Source organism: Daphnia carinata, unplaced genomic scaffold, assembly GCF_022539665.2.
Source record: "Daphnia carinata strain CSIRO-1 unplaced genomic scaffold, CSIRO_AGI_Dcar_HiC_V3 NW_026453108.1, whole genome shotgun sequence".
Lineage (NCBI taxonomy): Eukaryota > Metazoa > Arthropoda > Branchiopoda > Diplostraca > Daphniidae > Daphnia > Daphnia carinata.
In genome coordinates, this window is record NW_026712536.1 from 4,583 (window position 1) to 24,077 (window position 19,495).

At 42.3% G+C, this 19,495-nt stretch overlaps 1 pseudogene; it reads right to left on the reverse strand.

Moving 5' to 3' along the window:
- Positions 1 to 14,889: 14,889 nt before the first annotated feature.
- On the reverse strand, positions 14,890 to 16,920 carry LOC130700051 (synaptojanin-1-like; annotated as a pseudogene).
- Positions 16,921 to 19,495: the final 2,575 nt, after the last annotated feature.

A 19,495-nucleotide genomic window follows, 5' to 3' on the forward strand; every position in this document is an offset into this window, starting at 1 on the left:
TCGACCTGGAATTAGTGTCAGACAATCTCCAAATGGCCGGACTACGTCCATCACCATATTAGCCACTGTATGCCATCGCACATAGTTGTACCCAGACTTGCCGTCCGATTATTTCTTGAGCGATTATCGGTAACCGTCGATAATCGCAAAAAAAATGATCGGCGATCATTCGTCTGTTGAAAAAATTTGATCGGCGATTAAATTTCTTAGCGATTGTTTTTCCGATTATTTTTGAGCGCCATCTAGCAGTAAGAAAATAGCTTAACACTGTTTAAATTGAAAAAAATTGAAAAAGTGAACATTTCAAAAAAAGCGTCTGCTACAAAAATGACAAAGCTATGAGTAGACTTTCATATAGTCTCATCTACCGTTCATAGATGTCGCTAAATAATCGAAAAATAATCGCGATTAAAAATTAATTTTTTTCCACTTTAATCGCCGATTGCAATTATTTTTAAATAATTTGATCGCCGATTAAAATTTTAATCGAAATCGCAATCGCGATTAATTTTCAATCGCGATTACGGCAGCTCTGGGTGTAACAAGCATTCGTGACGGGAATCTAGCAGTCCCGCTACAAAATTTGGAAACTTCTCTTCGGTTTGGCGCTAGGTGGCAGGTAAGCCGCACATTCACGCATATCTTCTAATTTCTTTAGTCGTCTGCTGTGTAGTGTCACATCAGGAATTTTTCAGGAGCAAACAACAATCAATGGTATTTATAATATTATCATTGATTGCTTTCAGCCAACAATCAAGCCAAAGGTATTCTTTTCTCCGCCATGCATCAAAGAAGCCTTGTGTGAGACCTGCCTTCGGTTGTGTACAAATCGACAAAACTTATGCTCACACAGAGAAGTAACGTTTTTCAAACTGTCCATGCCCTGCGTAATAATGCTAAACGTAAATGGAGACATATCATACTTTTATTTCACATCAGTAAATTAAACTTGCATAGTACGTTCGTATTTGAAGGCAAGAGATCCGGCATGAGCTTAACGATTTTTAAGGCCTCGGTGTACCAGGTATTAGCTGACGTTGTTACATGCACTGAAAGACCTTATTTAAATACACTGAGTAATCGTTTCGCTGAACTCACACTGAGCTACCGAGTTGATATGCGTAATAGCACGCAGGGGGAGGGGTACACACTCACGATATTTCCCTAATGTATGGAGTGGGTGAGGGGAGTTATCCTTACGGAAATAATCCTCTCATTATTACGATTTCCACCCTCTCATCTCTTAACCTAGGCCATCTGGGCGGCGTCCAACCCATAGAAAACAACTTGATTTTTATTGCAACACACGTGGAACACAACATGCTCAACTGCTTTTTCAAATCGGCTGCATAATACAGTAGCCCCCCAGTTACTAATTCAGGAGTGTTCAGACAAAAAAACGTCACATGAGAAGCCGCCCAGCATTACCATCACCATAGTTTCACTTATTTATTAATTTGTCTCATGAAAACTGATAAGAATCAAAATCGGCTACTACTTGAGACAGACACTGGTTCGTGAACTAACGTTGGCAAAGTTTCCGCGTGACCGCTCCATATGCGGGCAGGACAACTCGGCCGTTCAGATTTTGTGTATTTGAAAATTTCTAGATGTTTTTCTAATTTCAGAAAAATAATTTACTGCATCTAGTCATTTTGCTATGGCTTTAAGCATATGCTGCAACTTACAGTTCATAAAGAAACGTAGTTGTCAGTAACTTGGTCTTTATTACCTTGTATTTTTATGTCTCTTCCCAGCAATCATGTGGCTCCCACAATTGCAGGGCCTGCGAGTACACGTCCATGTTAGGGAGCTGAACTGCCAGGTTGCCAGTTCCCAACAGGACGTGGTGAGAAACAACAGAATGCAGTCATTACAAGGTGCATGTGGTAAAAAATAAAGAAAATAAAAGATTGATGTTCTGTGTTATTGCAACTGTGGGGAAAAAATAAGTTGAAGCAAATTTAGGATCGTCATTATTCATTTTTGTCATTTATTGTTAATCCTGTAATTCTAGGCTTGACATGGCGTTATCATTATAGGACGTATCTTTATTTCCCCTGTAAACTGGTGAAAATCAAGGCGAAAGGTTTCGATTTGTGCAACAGTAGAGAATACCCTAGTTTTCACAGATTATGTGGGTTTCAATCGCAATCGCCAACAGCCGGAAGGGAAGAGAATGTCTTCAGGTACATGACAACGTCATTAAAGGACGGGTTACAATATTATACCTCATTTCTTATTACCAATGCCACAGGCTAGTGGCGTGCATTAGGGGTGCAAAATTCTTATAAAATGAGGATAAAACAAATATGGAATACGTCGAATGGGCTCATGGAACAGCAACGGTAGTATATCGAGTGTCACACAGCTGTTCGCTATCAAGTCTACATTATTTTACAATCATGGGTAAGTATCACGTTTTCAAACTTAATAACACGTTTTATTAATAAATTCGTGGTAGATTCTTTCAGAGTTTTGACTTTTCCTTCAATTAGTTGCACCATTTTGATAAGGCCCTTTGTTTGATTCATTTATTAAATCGCATTCGTTTTCCACTTGTAGCTAACTAGGCCATAAGGCTGCTGTTGGCTGTTGTATCTTGATGGCTGGTGAGTCCATGGGTGGACCAATGGGCTCGTTTTCTTCTGGATACTATACACCACTCCGGCGTCCTATACGACACCACCAAGGCACCTGAGCACTACACAGCGAAGAAGCCGAGTATTACACAACAGCATACGCTACTCCAAGCTACTACACCGATGCTCCCAAATACTACGCAACGAAAGCACAGGAGCATTATACAATGGCCGTGTGGGTATCCATCAGTCATCACCAAGGAAAATGATACTCTCTCGATGAGTGTATACAAGGAATATGCACTCGAGGGATATCGTGTTTGCAACCTACTAGCAAACCAGTTCAGTGGTTTCTCATTTATAACGGCCTGGACGAAAGTCAATCAAAAAAGTATGGTTTCTGAGATTATGAAACTGTTATATATAATATTCAGTGGTCGCCAAATCATAAACGATTTAAATAAAAAATGATTTAAATCACGATTTAAATCGGATTTTTATGATTTTGATTTAAAAATCATTTTTAAAATGGGGATTTTGATGATGATTTTATCGTTCACACAAATCGATTCCAAATCAAAATCAAATAGTGTTTAGGTTTACTTTAAGTACAGGCCCATTAGCCATTGTTCTTATTCCCTTTTGACAGGATTATAACAGAACATAGTGTTTATAGTAAAGTATCTAGTGCTGAAGTGTTTGTGAGGATAATAAAAACATGGCTTCAAACGAATCGTTAGATGAAATTGATTTTGAGGACATTAATGTTGTTGGCTTAGAGCATAGTTCGACTCAAAATTCTTTCTTGTGGTTCAAGGTGGGTATTTTTTCCCTGTTTGTTTTTCCAAAAGATTTGACTGATTCAACTCCCCCTTACAACCAAAACATTCGTGGGAAGTGTGGATTGTGTAAGAAATTGATTTCTGGGCGTCGAGGTGCAAATACCAATTTTTCGAGACACTACGATCAGGTACAAACAATTTTATGCGAAAAGTGTTGACTCTTTAAACTATGCTATTTAGATCCACCCGTCTGAATATTCCACGTTCAAGCTTCAAAATGAAAAGGATAAATTAGCAGAGAAATCTGAAAAAAGAAAACGGGTAGAAACCCCTGCCAAGACTAAACTTACTGATAGCCAGAAAATTGCAGCTAAAGCTAGGGCGAGTGAGTTTTTTGTCCGAGCTCCACTTCTTATAACTGAGCAAGAAAAAAAATCAACCAAAGAATTCTAGATTACATCATAGCGACGCTTTACCCTTATCAACATTGGATTCCTATTTTTTCAAAAAGATGTTGCAGGCCTTAAATTCAAAAACTATTTTGTTCTCGTCCAAAACTCTTTGCTCTTTGATCGCTAAAGATTTCGCAAAATTTCATAGCAATTTAAAGGCTACATTTAGCAAAGTAGCTGTTGTTTCTTTGACTACCGATATTTGGAGTTCGAGGCGCAGAAGTTTTCTGGGTGTGACTGCCCATTGGCTAGATGGAATTACATTAAAGCGCCACTCAGCAGCAATCGGTTTAAAGAGATTCATAGGTATTACTTTATACATTATATACATTATGTCATGATTTTTTTCCATAACTTACTTTTACTTATAGGAAGTCATACGTATGACAAAATCGCAAATTTCATCCATTCCATCATTCTCGACTACGAACTTGCAGGAAAAGTCCAACATATTGTCACAGACAATGGGTCTAATTTCGTCAAAGCTATGCGGGTTTATTTTGCCTCTCCCTCCATGGCTTCTGCTGATGAAAACAATAGCCAAGAAATCAGTTCTAATGTTTGTGTTGAAACTATAGAAACAGACAGAGACAAGGAAGAAATTCCAGAAGAAATTCTATCCCAATTAGCTGGAGAGGAAGTCGATAGCGTGTCAGTGAATGACAATATTGAAGAAATTGATTCTTACGAGCTTCTAAGTTCTACTGTTTGTGACGACGATGAAGACAGAAACATTTGGCTACCGGCTCATATTCGTTGCGCAGCTCATACTTTAAACTTATTGGCAACAACCGATATGGAAGCTATCTTAAAATCTAACTCGTCTTTTAAGGTTTTTTTCAATCGAGCTTTGAAAAGAGTTACAGATCTATGGAACAAGTGTGGCAGAAGTACCAAAGCTAGTGATCTGGCAAAACAAATACTAGGTACAATTATTGTGTCACAATCATATAACAGTATAATTTTCATCTCTCGAAATCGTTCGGTTTGCCACCATATAGGTCGTTATCTCCCAACTCCTTGCCCAACGAGGTGGAATTCTTTGTTCGATTCTTTGGCTGTGGTACTAAACCTTGACCATAAACTCCTGATTTCCTTATGCGAACAGCTTGCCATCCCATCTATAAACGAAGAAGATCTTGAATACCTATTTGAATATGTTGCAATAATGCAGCCTATTTCAATTTATCTGGATCTTCTTCAGGGTGAGGACAACTGTTTCTTGTGCCATGTTTTGCCGACGCTAACCAAAATACGAGTTAAGCTTGAAGGCTTAGTGCTGGAAAAGGGCAATTTAATCCGCGACAAATTACTTGAGAAACTTGAGCAAAGGTAACTAGTATTGCTAAATTAGTAGCCTACTGACCATGTAATGTATTGCCTACTTTATATTTGGTGCTCTTTTCACTAAGGATGACTACATATTGGCATCCGTCTCCCATCCTAAATTCAAGTTTACCTGGATGTCATCTAAAGATGATAGGGAACACGCCCGAAGTAGATTAAATTCTAGAATTAATAGTTTTTCTAAACGTGTTGTCCCTTCTGCTTCTTTGTCCTCAAATAACGATCCCTATAGCTTTACTGATGATGAGACCTCCCCAACTAAAGATGAGATTGATCTATATTTGTCTGACAAAGACACTAGTTTGTCAATGTTAGACAGGAATCCATTAATTAAATCTATTTTTATTAAGTACAATACTGCTGTACCTTCCAGTGCCCCTGTAGAACGTCTCTTCAGCATTGCTTCATTGGTGTTAACCGCAAGAAGAAGCCGGCTGAGAGACAAATTGTTAGAGTACATGATTTTGCTGAAAATAGCCAAAAAACTCTAGGAAATTTACAAATTCAAAGTGTTTCTGCTTATTTATTCACTACTTCTTCTACATGACTAAAAGATTTGATTTTGATTTGATTTTGATTTGATTTGAAAAAAATTCTAGAAAAATGATTGATTTTTGATTTGATTTTTAGTGATTTTTGAAATGTGATTTGATTTGATTTAAAAATCATTTTTCAAGTGATTTGCCGATCACTGATAATATTGGACTACCTACCCGATACCATATACCGTTGCAATCAATTTTGTCTGATGAGTTTATTTTAAAATTTTTTTATTTCGTTGGTTTAGTGTTAAACAATATTTTTTATTTAATTATCACACGGTGCCCAAAACAAACGGATGAAAACACTTTCTCTGTGTGAATGTCGTTGGTTTATTGTTTTCCTCTACTTTCGCCATTATGTTCGCCATCAATAGGATTGCGCGTTGAGATTGTTGTCTACTGTTACGGATGTTGCCGGCGTCGGACCCAGACCGTGGGAAGCAGTGGATGATGCGGCGAATAGCGGGGAAGACGAAGATGAAATAATCCGATGGATATACGGGACAAGTATATTTACTACACAATTGGGGTACAACACAATTCACTTAGGGGTTACGCGAAGGGAAGCCAGCAATATGCGGAGCTCCTTCTTAGGACCACTTGGTAGACGGCGAGTTAACTAACTGCTTTTCATGATTGACAGCAGATGACCCGTCGCATACCTTTCGGTCTGCCATCTAACAAGGGGAGGTGGAATCGGGACACTAGATGGGGGTACATGATAGGATATAGGGTTTCTCGTAATATTCGGCTCTTCCTGACTCGAAGTTCCACGTGAAAAACACAAATAAAACACAGAGGGTTTTCTGGAACTTCGAAATGGCCCCGAAGAAAAGAAGATAAACCAAAAAGAAAACAAAAAGGAAAAACACTACTGACTACTGAAGAAGAGAAAAAAAGTACGAGAGAATGAAAGAAAAAAAAAATTCTCCCTGAGGCTCACGGCTCTTTACACCCACCCAAATGACGGCGATTTACGAAAGCAAAAAAATAATAAATAACAAATAACATCCCCGGCATAAAGAAGAAAGAGAAAAAAAAAGAAAACAAACAACGATTTATCAAAACAAAAGAAAAACAAAACATCAAATGACATCATCACCCCCCCCCCCAAAAAAAAAAACAAAAAAAAACAAAAAAACACTGTAACAAAACCAATAACTCCACCCCAAAAACGAACACGATAGAGAAAGAAGAGCGTGTACGTGTTATGTGTGGTAGTCTTTCATCCACGCAGGCCTTTTTGTCCGTCTCCTAGCTCTAGTAGTTGTTGTTGGCCTGTCTTCTTGTGGCAGCTCTTCCGACTCGGACGAAGATGCGTCGCTCGAAGATGACGAAGATGAAGACTCGTCGACTGCCACATTTTCCGAAGCGGCCCACTCCACATCCGACCGACCATGGAAGCGACGAATCTGGCAGACGTGGACGTTAAAACGCCTGTACGATGATTTCTTCCGTTGCGCGGGCAGATCTTCGACTAGGTAGATTGTTTGTGATAGCTTCCGCACCACCTGGAATGACCCCACAAATTTAGGAAGAAATTTTTTGGTGGAATTTTTCTTTCTAGGCTTCCGTCGAACTAGAACAAGGTCACCATGGAGAAGCTCGGATTCCGGCTTCCGAACTCGATCTTTTCTTTCCTTGCTTTTCCGCTGTTTTTCCACAATGCGCTAACGAGCTGACGACCTCAATTCCGAAACGCGTGACAAAAAAGTGGTATGTGGTTCTTGTTCGTTCTCTGGCCAAGGAAAGAGATTCTCTATGGCCAGGACTGGTGGACGACCATTCACTAATTCAAACGGCGTTACCTCGGTTGTGGCTTGGCGGGCAGTATTAATAGCGTACGTTGCGGCTGCTAAATGTAAGTCCCAGTCCGTATGTTCGGCGTTGACGAAGGCGCATAATGCAAGGGTTAATGTAGGATTAACTCGTTTCACTAATCCATTAGTCTCCGGATGGTCTGCAGTGGCCAAAATGTGTTTAATATGCCAGCGCGTTACCCACTCGGCAAACATCTGAGACGTAAAGGCTGATCCCTGGTCGCTAATAATACGTTGTGGTGTACCGTGGCGAAAGATAATGTTCGTCTCGAGGAACGACGTAACAAATTTTATCGACGTGTCAGGAACAGCAGCAACCTCGACCCACTTCGACAAATAGTCTATGGAGACAATTATATGACGATGGCCAGAAGCAGTTACCTTAAACGGGCCCAAGTGATCAATTCCGATCAGCTGGAACGGAGAAGACGGTGGTACGATGGGCTTGAGCCGGCCAACCACCTGACCAATTGCGTGTTTGTGTGTTTGGCAAAAAGAACAAGATTGTACAAAAATTTTTACGCTCCTATCCAGCCGTGGCCACCAAAATCGACTTTTAATTTTAAAAAGAGTTCTCTCCACACCCTGATGTCGAGATGAAGGAGAATCATGACATGCTTCCAAGATTTTTCTACGAAGGATAGAGGGAATAACGAGTAGCAACTTCCTGCCAGAATGTATGTTTTTTTATACAGAATTTTACTACGGATGACAAAAACTTGGGAAATTGTACAGGGCGTAAGGATGTCTAATGCTACAAATATTTTCCGTAGCTGGCCGTCTTGTTGTTGCAAGAGGGCGAGCTCTTTTGAGGCATAACCGACTTCGGGTTCCCTTACAGTGACTGCTAGACCATCATCTGGCCTAGAAACAATGCCGTCGGCAGGGTTCCTGGACAGTGTGTCCGCAACAATATTATCCGTACCTTTCACGTGCTCTATCGTGAAGGTAAACTCCTGCAAATCAAGCACCCACCTAGCAAACTTCCCCTTTAAGTCCCTTTTTCCCATCATCCACTTGACGGCTGAACTATCCGTCTTAACAAAAAAATGTCTCCCATAAACGTAGGTACGCAATTTCTTGAGTGCCCACACCACCGCCAAACATTCCAATTCATTGGCGTGATATCGTGTTTCGGTGTCCGACAGCCTTTTGCTGATGAAAGTCACAGGTCGATGTCCTTCACCAGCATCTTGCGTCAACACTGCTCCAAGACCAGTTTGACTTGCGTCAGTCTGAATGGTAACTTCCAGAGCGTCATCGAAATGAGCCAGAACAGGAGCAGTCGTAAGACGCTCTACAATACTGATCTTTACTTCGTGACGTTCCGTCCATTGCCAAACAGCATTATTTTTGAGGAGCGCGTGCAAAGGGTGAGCCAATGACGCAAAATCAGGGACAAAACGCCGATAGTACGACGCAAGTCCAAGAAAACCTCGTAGTGATTTTAAATTTGTAACAGGCATGGAAGTCAAAGCGCGCACTTTCTCGCCTTCCGGGTGAATGCCTTCTGCATCGATTACGTGTCCTAGGTGGGACACCTTGTTGGCGCCGAAAACGCATTTGTCAATGTTCAGAGTCAAATTTGCTCGCTCTAGAGCAGATAACACCAACTCTAGGCGTGCCAAGTGCTCGTCAAAAGATCGGCCAAACACCAAGATGTCGTCTAAGTAAACAAGACACATATGCCATTTTAAGCCAGCCAAAACCCTATCCATTAAACGTTGGAACGTCGCCGGAGCATTGCTCAACCCGAACGGCAGACGTGTAAACTGATAAAGACCGTCTGGGGTTACAAATGCTGTCCTCTCCCGATCTTCCAACGCTACAGGCACCTGCCAATATCCACTGGCCAAATCCAAACAAGAAAAAAATTGCGCACCTGCTAGCCTGTCCAAAACATCGTCAGTGCGAGGTAACGGATAAACATCACGTTTCGTTACCGCATTTAGACGTCTAAAATCAATACAAAAACGATAGTCACCACATTTTGCTTTACGAACTAAAACGACGGGCGAACTCCACGGGCTAAAAGATTCTTCGACAACACCGTCTTCTAACATCTCTTCAATCTTTCCCGCAATAATCTGACGGTCGAATGCTGACACCCTGTATGGCGCAGACTTCACCGGACAAGCATTCCCCGTGTCAATATGGTGCTCAACTTCGGTGGTTTGCCCAATTTCCCTTTTTGACGTCGGGAAGCATTTTCGTCGGCGTCCAAGCATACCCAGAAGTTTTTCTCGTTGACCAGAGTCGAGTCCCTCCCCAATTTTAACTTGAGTGGTGAATTTGGCTTCATCATGTGCTGGAAGAACGGTGGCACTGATCTCAGAGGCCCCGTCTGTCAAAGTAGACAAAACGGCGTCGTCGTTGACTTAAACGGCACAAAAGAAATGACGTCGTCTTAGTTTCAACTCTACAGGGGAATAATTTACAAGGGGTATCTCCGTCAGTCCTCTATTTACCGTCACGACACTGGCTGGTATCACCCACTCCTTCCCCGGCTTCGAAAAACAATTGAACTTAACAAAAGCCGTACCAGAGACATTTGACGATAATCTTCACTTCACAAAGACTAGCGAGTTGGGCGGAACTACCTGATGTCCATCTGCCTTAACTGGCATCCATCCACGTCGTTTCGAAGGCGATTCCTCCGCGAAAGACTCTATCAGACCGTCGCTTACGTCAAAATCTTCTTCATTACTCCCCTCTTCATCCAAAAATGTTTCCTCCCTGCGGCTTTCCTCGTTAATTATGTGCACCTCTTCCGCCCATCGCACTATCTTTTTCTCCTTCGTCAAAACTTCCTCTACCCTCTTTCCTTCGCCCTCTTCGATTTCCCTGTACCGTTTATTTAAATTTCTCTCAATTAACCCTATTTCCTCCCCCTTACACCTTTCCCGTTACGTTAATCTCCCCCTTACTTGATCTAACTCCCTACTTTCCTTCGCCACTACACCCTTATTTTTCTCCTCAACTAACCCTTCCCCGACTAATTCAATTCTCCCTTCCCTTACTACAATGCTGGTTTTACTTTCCACTACCCAAGATTAACGCGAATGGAGCGGTCCTTAGTACGGTGACGGACTTGAGTTTGACAAAATTGTGCTTCCACTTAACGTTCAACGGTAGTGCTCCCTCTACTCGCACTAGCTTGTTGTCGACGCCTCTCAGTTTAATTTTCGTGGCCTTCCGATGAGGGTCCATAAATTTCCGCACGACGCTTAGCCGTACCGCACTAACGCTAGCCCCCGAGTCGACGAGTGCCGTAACTTCCCCAACGTTTTCTACCCAGACCTTGATAAGAGGCAGGGCTGGACGACTTTCAGACAAAAAAACCTTTTAAGGGCGCCATTGTCCTCGAAGATACCCCGTCGTTTTTTGCCGGACAGTCCCTAGCGATATGGCCGTGTCGATTGCACGAATAGCACAATCTTTGCGCGGGCCCTCTTTTGCCGGCCTCCTAGCGATATCCACACAATCTTTCCGCGGAGCACTCTAGGTCCGCGGATTAACAGGGAGTCGTGATAGCGACGATGAAATTTGGTTGACCAAGCGGTCTCGTAGACTTTGAAAGAGTGTGGTCAAATCCTGTGTTGCTGGCGCAGGGACAGTTGACTGAGTGGCTGTTAAAACAGGGGGCGTTGGTTGTAATGTATGTGCATTTGTAGACGCTGGCACGCTGGGCACTGGAGGCGTTAACCCAAGTTCCTCCAAGTCTCTGAGTCGCGTCAAGAAGGCCATAAAGTCTACCGGTAAGGGAGAAGTTAAGGCTGCGACGTGAATGGGGTTCGCGAGACCTCTCAGCAACATCTTGATGATGTCAGCCTCCGGTAACGGGACGGGACAACGAAGGCACAATCGTCGCTTGTCCAACCCGTATTCAAGGCAAGATTCCCCTGGTTTTTGTACCCTAGACTCTACGAGCGAACTCCACTCCAAAAACGAAAGCGCTCGAGCAAAGTTTGTCACTAATGTGGCTGACCAAAAAGCCCATGTAGCGTGATGGTGTCCCGTTTGCACGTGCCATTGAGAGGCAGTGCCCTCGAGACGTGTCACAGCAACCAAAAGTCGATTTTCCTCTGTCCAATCCTCTAACCCACCAACGCGTTCCACATGGTCAATAAACCCTTGCGCATCTTCGCCAACAGCACCCGAGAAGCGTGGTATAGAACTGACAGCAATCGTCGACGGACGGACTGTCTGGGCAGCTGGCAAAGCGGCAGCAAGTGCTTGGATAGCTTCGTTGTTCTGTAGTTGTTGCACGTTAATCATTTCGACGAGTTGGGCAACCTGATTTTGCCTCGCCGCACCGTCAGCCGCTGCTACTTCAGCAAACCTATTCAATGCCACGATTAGCTCGTTATTGTCTGCCATGTCTGTTGATGGAGATGCTTCTGCCGCCAGTACAAACTCCAACTTCGGACAGCTCGTTTTCGTCGCAGGTGAACGCGGCACCGGACGAACAATACGGGCTCTTGCTGTTGTTTGACGAGCTTTTCCCCTCTGATTCCGCAGGTAGTACTGTGTTTCGAAGCCAAAAAAGGGATCTGGGACGCCGGGATTCAAATCCGACATGCAGAACCAACCGTACGAAAATTCGAAAATACCAAAACAAAAATAGAAAAAAAAAAAAACATGCGCGAAAGGCAAAGAAAACAAAAAGAAGGCCCGAAAAATGAGAAGAAAAAAACAACAACAAAAGAGCAGAGAAAAAAAACAAATAAGTACGTTCATACTAAGACACCTCGACCAAGATCAGAAGGTCGACAAAACAAAGCAAAAGCCAAAAAAAAAAGTTGTTGAACGCAACCAAAATGGCGAGCCAAAAAAAAAACGCAACACCATAACAAAAAAGTACAACAAAAAAATATCCTCTGTGGGTGAGAGGGGAAAAAATCACAAAAAAAACACAAAACGCCGTCAAAACCAAAAAAGGAAAAGTGAGAAGCCGAGCGAGGTCTCACAGCGTAATTCGCACCCAAAAATCTTTTCCTTGTCCACGCGAAAAAAAAGTAGAAAAGAAAAAAAAACACTTCCTCACCGTAAATCCGATCGCTAAGGGGAAAAAAAGAAGAAAAAACAAAATATCACACGTGACAAAAAAAAACGTATGAGGCGTCCCAAAAAAAAAAGAAAAAAAAAAAAAAAAAGGCGGAACGTGCAAGACAAAGCGGGGCGGACAAAAGGCACACCGCAAAAAAGATACAATTCCTAACTACACACAGTACAAACCAAAATCATGCGCTGGAGTTGTTTATTTAATAGCCCGTGGCTATAGGTAACAAGGGTTGAAATACTTACCTGTACCGTTCCTCCACCCTTTAACAAAGACGTCGCGGCGGGATGGGATCCACTCCCCTTCGGCGCAGGTAAGGACCATCCACAATGGCGGCGGCCAGGTACGCGAAAATTTTCCTTCTCACGTGGGCGGTACGCGGGTCCGTTGCAGGCACCTTTTTTTTTAAAGTTGTTCGATGGCCTGGCGGAGATGAATATCCTCGATCTTCAATCCTCCTCAATCCCTCTTCTGACACCAATTGTTATGGATGTTACCGGCGTCGGACCCAGACCGTGAGAAGCAGTGGATGATGCGGCGAATAGCGGGGAAGACGAAGATGAAATAATCCGATGGATATACGGGACAAGTATATTTACTACACAATTGGGGTACAACACAATTCACTTAGGGGTTACGCGAAGGGAAGCCAGCAATATGCGGAGCTCCTTCTTAGGACCACTTGGTAGACGGCGAGGTAACTAACTGCTTTTCATGATTGACAGCAGACGACCCGTCGCATACCTTTCGGTCTGCCATCTAACAAGGGGAGGTGGAATCGGGACACTAGATGGGGGTACATGATAGGATATAGGGTTTCTCGTAACATCTACCAGTCAGGTGGGCATTATAGCGATACAAAACCGACACAGCAACGCCAGGCGTGAGTGTATCGCATTCACCAGTGACGAACTTCAGGTTGGCATGGACGAGTAAAGGCAAGACAAAAACCGCATCCAACAAAAAACACTGCGTATTTTTATACTGTACGCAATAATTTACCGTATACGCGGAACTTGACCACCGGTGTGACGTTGTCGGAACGGACATCGGCCCGTGCTGCTCGCACATAACAGCACCGGGTTTACTATTGGGATGTTACTACTTGTTGAGTTTCCTGTCAAGTTTGATGGTACAGTTGTGCCATTGAGGGTCTGACGTGCGTTAGCTGGACGACGATGCTTGACTCACTACGTCCCACTTATTTCTAATCGAAACTGCTCAGAACGTTGTAACAGAAGGAACTGAAGGCGAATTGATCATCTTATCTGTATAACTTGGTACCGTATAAGAAACAATCAATACGATAAGTTTGTGTTTGGAATTTTTAACTTAAATGGATGCAATAGATTTCATTTTATTATCTAAGACGGTTTCCTTGTACCTTGTGATACAAAATTAGGAAAGACAAACAATATAAACGTCGTACCAGTGCCGATCGGTAATACCACAGTTACAGGCCGTGGAGCGCTGCCTTCCGTGCAAAGGTATCAGATTATACTATGCCAACTCCATTGACGATCTTTTCCTGTCACGCAAGTGCCCATTTCGCACATATTCACATTGTCTCGAAGCAAAGCAAACAAACGACCCACAAGCCACGGACAAAAAGAAAAAACAACCGGGAAAGCTAAAAGGCAAAAGAAACGACACCGAGTGCCCCAATATGATACCAGGAAACATTTCTTCCATACCTGAGTCGCAATTTCTGTTACGCCACGCTAGTTAGACATTATTTTCGCTACCTTATTTTTAATAGACGCCTAGTGGTACATGTCACAAGGAAAATTTTTCAACAATAACGTTGGGTAACTAACGTAATCCCTCGCCGTACTCGAGAACACGTAGTTTCGCAATGACGATGAATTCACCATAAGCCGTAATTGATTTGAATTCACTACTTCCATTGCTAGAACTAAAGTCAAGGACTATTACGGATTATGCATTTTCCTGTACTCTCTATTATGATAAATTGTATCATTCTACCAGATTGAAGTACGCCTGTCATTTTTTTGTGGTTCAGGCTTGATGGATAAACTCTGCGTACGTAGTAGTCCTGTTAAGCAATCTGCTTTCTTTACACGATTAGATTTCATTTGAGGACAATCACTTAATGATGTTCTTGATCAATCGCATAAAATTGAATGAAAAATATCAAATATTTTATCTCTGGGGCAAAATATAAAAAAAGGTGAATTTAACAAACACTTTGTACCTATTGCTGTTAATTGTTTATCTCTACCTGTTCGCACGACATGATCTCTTCCGTTAAAACCTCTAAAAGTGGAACAGCATTGCGGTCATGGCGTTTGAACATTTCGCGAGGACGATGGAAAGCAAGTTCCACGTGCGTTCCGCCTCTCGACCCCTTAATGGGCGCAACAGGCTGCTTCATTCAGCCGCTGCGAGGGGCGCGGTCGAGCTCAAGTAATTTACATCACTGATTTATGAAAACTAGACCGTTAGTTTCCTGTAAAACTCTTATAAAAAAAAACGGCGTCAAATTTTGTTACCTGAATACCGTCGGTGACGGTACCGCAAAATTTAATCAGGATTTTCCGAATATTCTCGTGAAGTGTATTTTCATCGAGGCACCATGACGTCTGTTCACTAGCACACGCACCCGCAATCGGGTCAGAGCCTCCCAACCACGTCTTCCAAGACCCATAGAGTTTTTTCTATGCGTGTAGCAAGAATTTCTATGTCTATGAAGGCCATCACAGGCCTATCATCACTCTGTTTTAGTTCTGCACAACCGTAACAGGCAGTTCATCCTTGGTTTTTGACCATGATCACGTCGTTCGCGTAACAGTACACGATCTATTCATGCCGGGGTGTCATAATCGTGAGAGAAAGGATAGTATTTGTGCATTGGCGAAAGCTGAATTCACATTCAACGTAATTCACGAATGCCTTGCGCTTGTTGAATTTTTTAAAACGAAATCTGCTGCTCCACTTTGCTTCCATGATGGAGAGAGATGCGTCGCGTGACCTTGCGTAGTCAGCATTGCGCTCAACCCACTGAGATTGGCCACCGGCAAAGTGGCTGCAGATAAAACACAGCGAAGTGTTGCGCAGCAAAAAGCGGATAGGTACGCCACTTTTATTTCCCATTGCACCACCAAGCCCGGTTTTGACTGACTCTGTGGCCACGTCTCACACGTCAACCGCTAATTCGTGCCGAATAAAAACGTAGCGACATACGCCAACAAGTTGAACATAGGTCAGTAACGCGAATGGGCGATCCCGTGAAAGCACCTTGAACGAAATCATTCACACATTACTGAATGTCTAATTGGTTGATTTGATGTCAACTAAAACCTTTTGTAGCTCAGTTGCCTAGGCTTTGGCGTTCTCACTGCTCGCTGCCATCCATAGTCTTTGGTCCACCCTGTTAAAATAATACCATGGTTGTTAAGTAGAAGCTAAAAGCAGCTAACACAAACAGTCACTTTTATAACCGATAACTCCGGTTCCAGGGTAGATTTTACAGATTTTGTTTCCGCTGTTCACCCACGTTGACCGGAAAAATAGCGCGAACTTTGTGTTGTTGTTGGGTTTCGTTTGAGGTTCTGGAGCATCCAATTGAAGCACTAAGATCTCTAAGCCGATGAATTCTGCGCACTATTTACAAGCTTGTAACAATATTCGAAAAATCGAATCACGTTCAAATTACCGTTCAAATTTGTAATTTTTACCAGTTTGTTCGGTCAAGACAGTCGAGGCAGTTGGTTGGGATAACTCCTTTTTGTTGAGATAAAACTTGCTGATTCTTGAATAAGAAGAACGAATGGCGCTCAAAGATAGGCTGCAGACTTTGTTTGAATTTTGCGTGATTCTGGAGGTTTCCACCTCTGCATTCTTGGTGATAGTCGAACATGGTATGAGGCATCGACTCATAACAGCGTTTCTGGTCAGCTTGGAAGAGTTGACTAAGTGAAGCTTCCCCTTCTTTTGCACCGACCATGTAGAGACCGAGTAGATTCACGGTAGCTGTGTCATGATAACGCTCTTGCATGAGCTTCAAATGGCGTTCTAGAGCTGGTGAAGAGGCCTCGGGGCCGCGTGAGAATCTCACTTTGTGCGACCCTACTTGAACTCCTGGTTTCAACGTACGGATTTCAACACTGCCACATGTAACTCGTAACAGCCAGTGAGAAAAATCAATTCCATAGTGTTGCAATGGTAAGTGCAAAAGCCTGCCAATTTTAGAGGATCATTTTTTAAATTATAATTGTACAGTGAACCAGCCTATAGGGAATATCTACCTATTCCAGAAGAATAGGTAGATCTGTTGTCTGTTCCACGATTTTGCTGAAGCTTTTGGGTGCATAATGTAGCATCAATTGGGTCTTCACCAGATGACTAGAGGAAATAGAATGTTCCAGAGTTAAACAGCTTCCAAAAGCTCGGTCACTCTTTCTTCTTCTACTGTCTGTGGCCCCTTCAAAGGTATAAAAGTTGTTTGATTGATGCGAAAAACTTCAGATTCCCCAATCTACCCAACAGAAACACAACTTGTAACCAAGACTAGGTATTGGTAAGACAACGTATATTACAAGGGCCTATCTCCTAAATAAATTGAACTATCAAAGTTCAAAATTATTTTCAATTTTTATTCTAGTTCATTTGACAAACCTGTATTAACTAGTAGTACACCAACACATCCCTGTGAGTCAGAAAGTTTTGTATACAACATTTTTACTATGTCAACCTCAGCAGGACCTAGCAAATATTTAGGAGTTATATATCAATTATTGTCGCAAACCTCTGGTTGAGGGAATGTTTTAATGTGTGATTAACATCACGTGGAAATACAAAACTCAGTTGTCATAGTATTCAATTTAATATTCCAACATCGATTTTACTGTCAATTAACCTACAGAGCTACTAAGAAATATTATTCACAGAAAAATGGCAACTGGAGTGTTTTCTTCAAAAGATGTGTCTCATGTTTCAAAATTTAACGGTACAAATTTTTCATTTTGGAAGTTTCAAATAACCCTCATTCTAGGGCAACATGAGTTGTGTGATATTGTGCTTGGTAAGTCAACAAACCAGCACCTTTGCCTGCTGGCATGATGCAGTTCTGATTGCTGCACGAGACAAAGAAATCATGTTGTGGAACAAGAAGGACAATTCCCGCTTCATTGTCTCCACCATTGAAGAATTGCACAAAGAGATTAAGATAACTGCTCATGAAATGTGGACGATTGTGGTCCAATCACACCAAGTTCAATATGAATATAAAGAGGTGGTAACGTTACCAGTCAAAATGAAACAATTTTGTTATCATTGCCACCAGAACAAGTAATGATTATTGACTTTGCCACCATTGAGTTATGCTCATTCTGCATGGAACAATGTTGAAAGCAACAAGAAAACAGTTGCATTATTAACATCAAGACTTAAAGCGGAAGAAACTCTTCATCAGTTTCAAGAACTTGACAAAAGTGATTCAGCTCTTTTCTCGCGAAACCAGAAGGAAAAATCAAGAAGAAACAAATCTTCTGGAAATTACTGGCTATCCTGTCGTGACATTATCAAGGAAGACGAGATGCTGATAATGGTGGAGAGTATATGCAGTCATCCCTGAAAGAGCTTGGATACCTGGCTTAAAGAAAATGGAATTCGGCATGAGACCAAGCACTTTCTGCTTGCAAGAACATCCGGAACAAAACGGAGTCTCGGAGAGAGAGAATCAGACAGTAGTTGAATCTGTCAAAGAAGTATGTTGCATGACATGTAATTTGCCACGAGAAATGTGGTTGCACGAGATGAAGCAGTCAATTGCGCCAATTATCGCTGGTTGAGGGAATTCTCAACCGTGTCCCATCTAAAGCTACTCCTAACAAGACACCTTATGAACATTGGTTCAACAGCAAACCGGATCTCTCCCATCTTAGAGTTTTTGGATGTGATGCATATTTACATGTGCCTAAAGAAGAACGTTCCAAGTTTGAATCCAAGAGTCTCAAGTGTTGTTTTGTTGGTTATGCAGATACGCAAAAAGGCTTTCGCTTGTGGGATCCAGTTAATCGTAAAGTTAAGATCGGACGAGATGTACGATTTGACGAACAATTGAGTTCAAAACAAAGAAGCGGTACTGAGAGTTTTAGCGATCCAATCACCCCAGTTGAGTTTGAAGTGGGCGGGGATTTGCAAGTGTCCACTGGACGTGCCGCCGAGTTCAACTCTCTGCCTGGGGAGACTCTTGATAATGTTGAAACAACAGAAGATGCCAATGAACACGAAGAACCTTTTCATGGCTTTGAAAGTACTGATACACCAGACAACGAAACTAGAACACGTCAATCTACACGGATCATCAAAAAACCACAAAGACTGATACAAGATACAAATTTTCTAAGTTTTGATCAGCATGTCCCACAAGTCCTTGATGAACCACAAACGTACGAAGAAGCAATGAACGGCCCTCAAGCAAATCAATGGAAAATTGCAATGCAGGAAGAACTCAACTTACTAAAAATCAACAACACCTGGAGGATGACCAGCCTACCACCAGAGAGGAAGCCAATCAAGAACAAATGGGTGTACAAAGTAAAGTACTCTACGGATGGACAAATCCAACGTTTCAAGGCACGCTTGGTTGCCAAAGGTTTCTCCCAGTAAGAGGGCATTGACTACAATGAGACTTATGCTCCTGTGGTTCGCCATGAGTCACTTCGGATGGTAATTTCTATTGCAGCAGCAAAAAATCTTGAAATCCTTCAACTTGATGTGAAGACGGCTTTTCTTCACGGTGACCTCAAGGAAGAACTGTACATGGAGCAGCCCGAGGGTTTCGGAGACACAAGTAGGCCAAGTGATGTCTGTCATTTACTAAAGAGTATTTATGGTTTAAAACAAGCCTCTCGTTCATGGAACGAAAAATTTGATCAATTTCT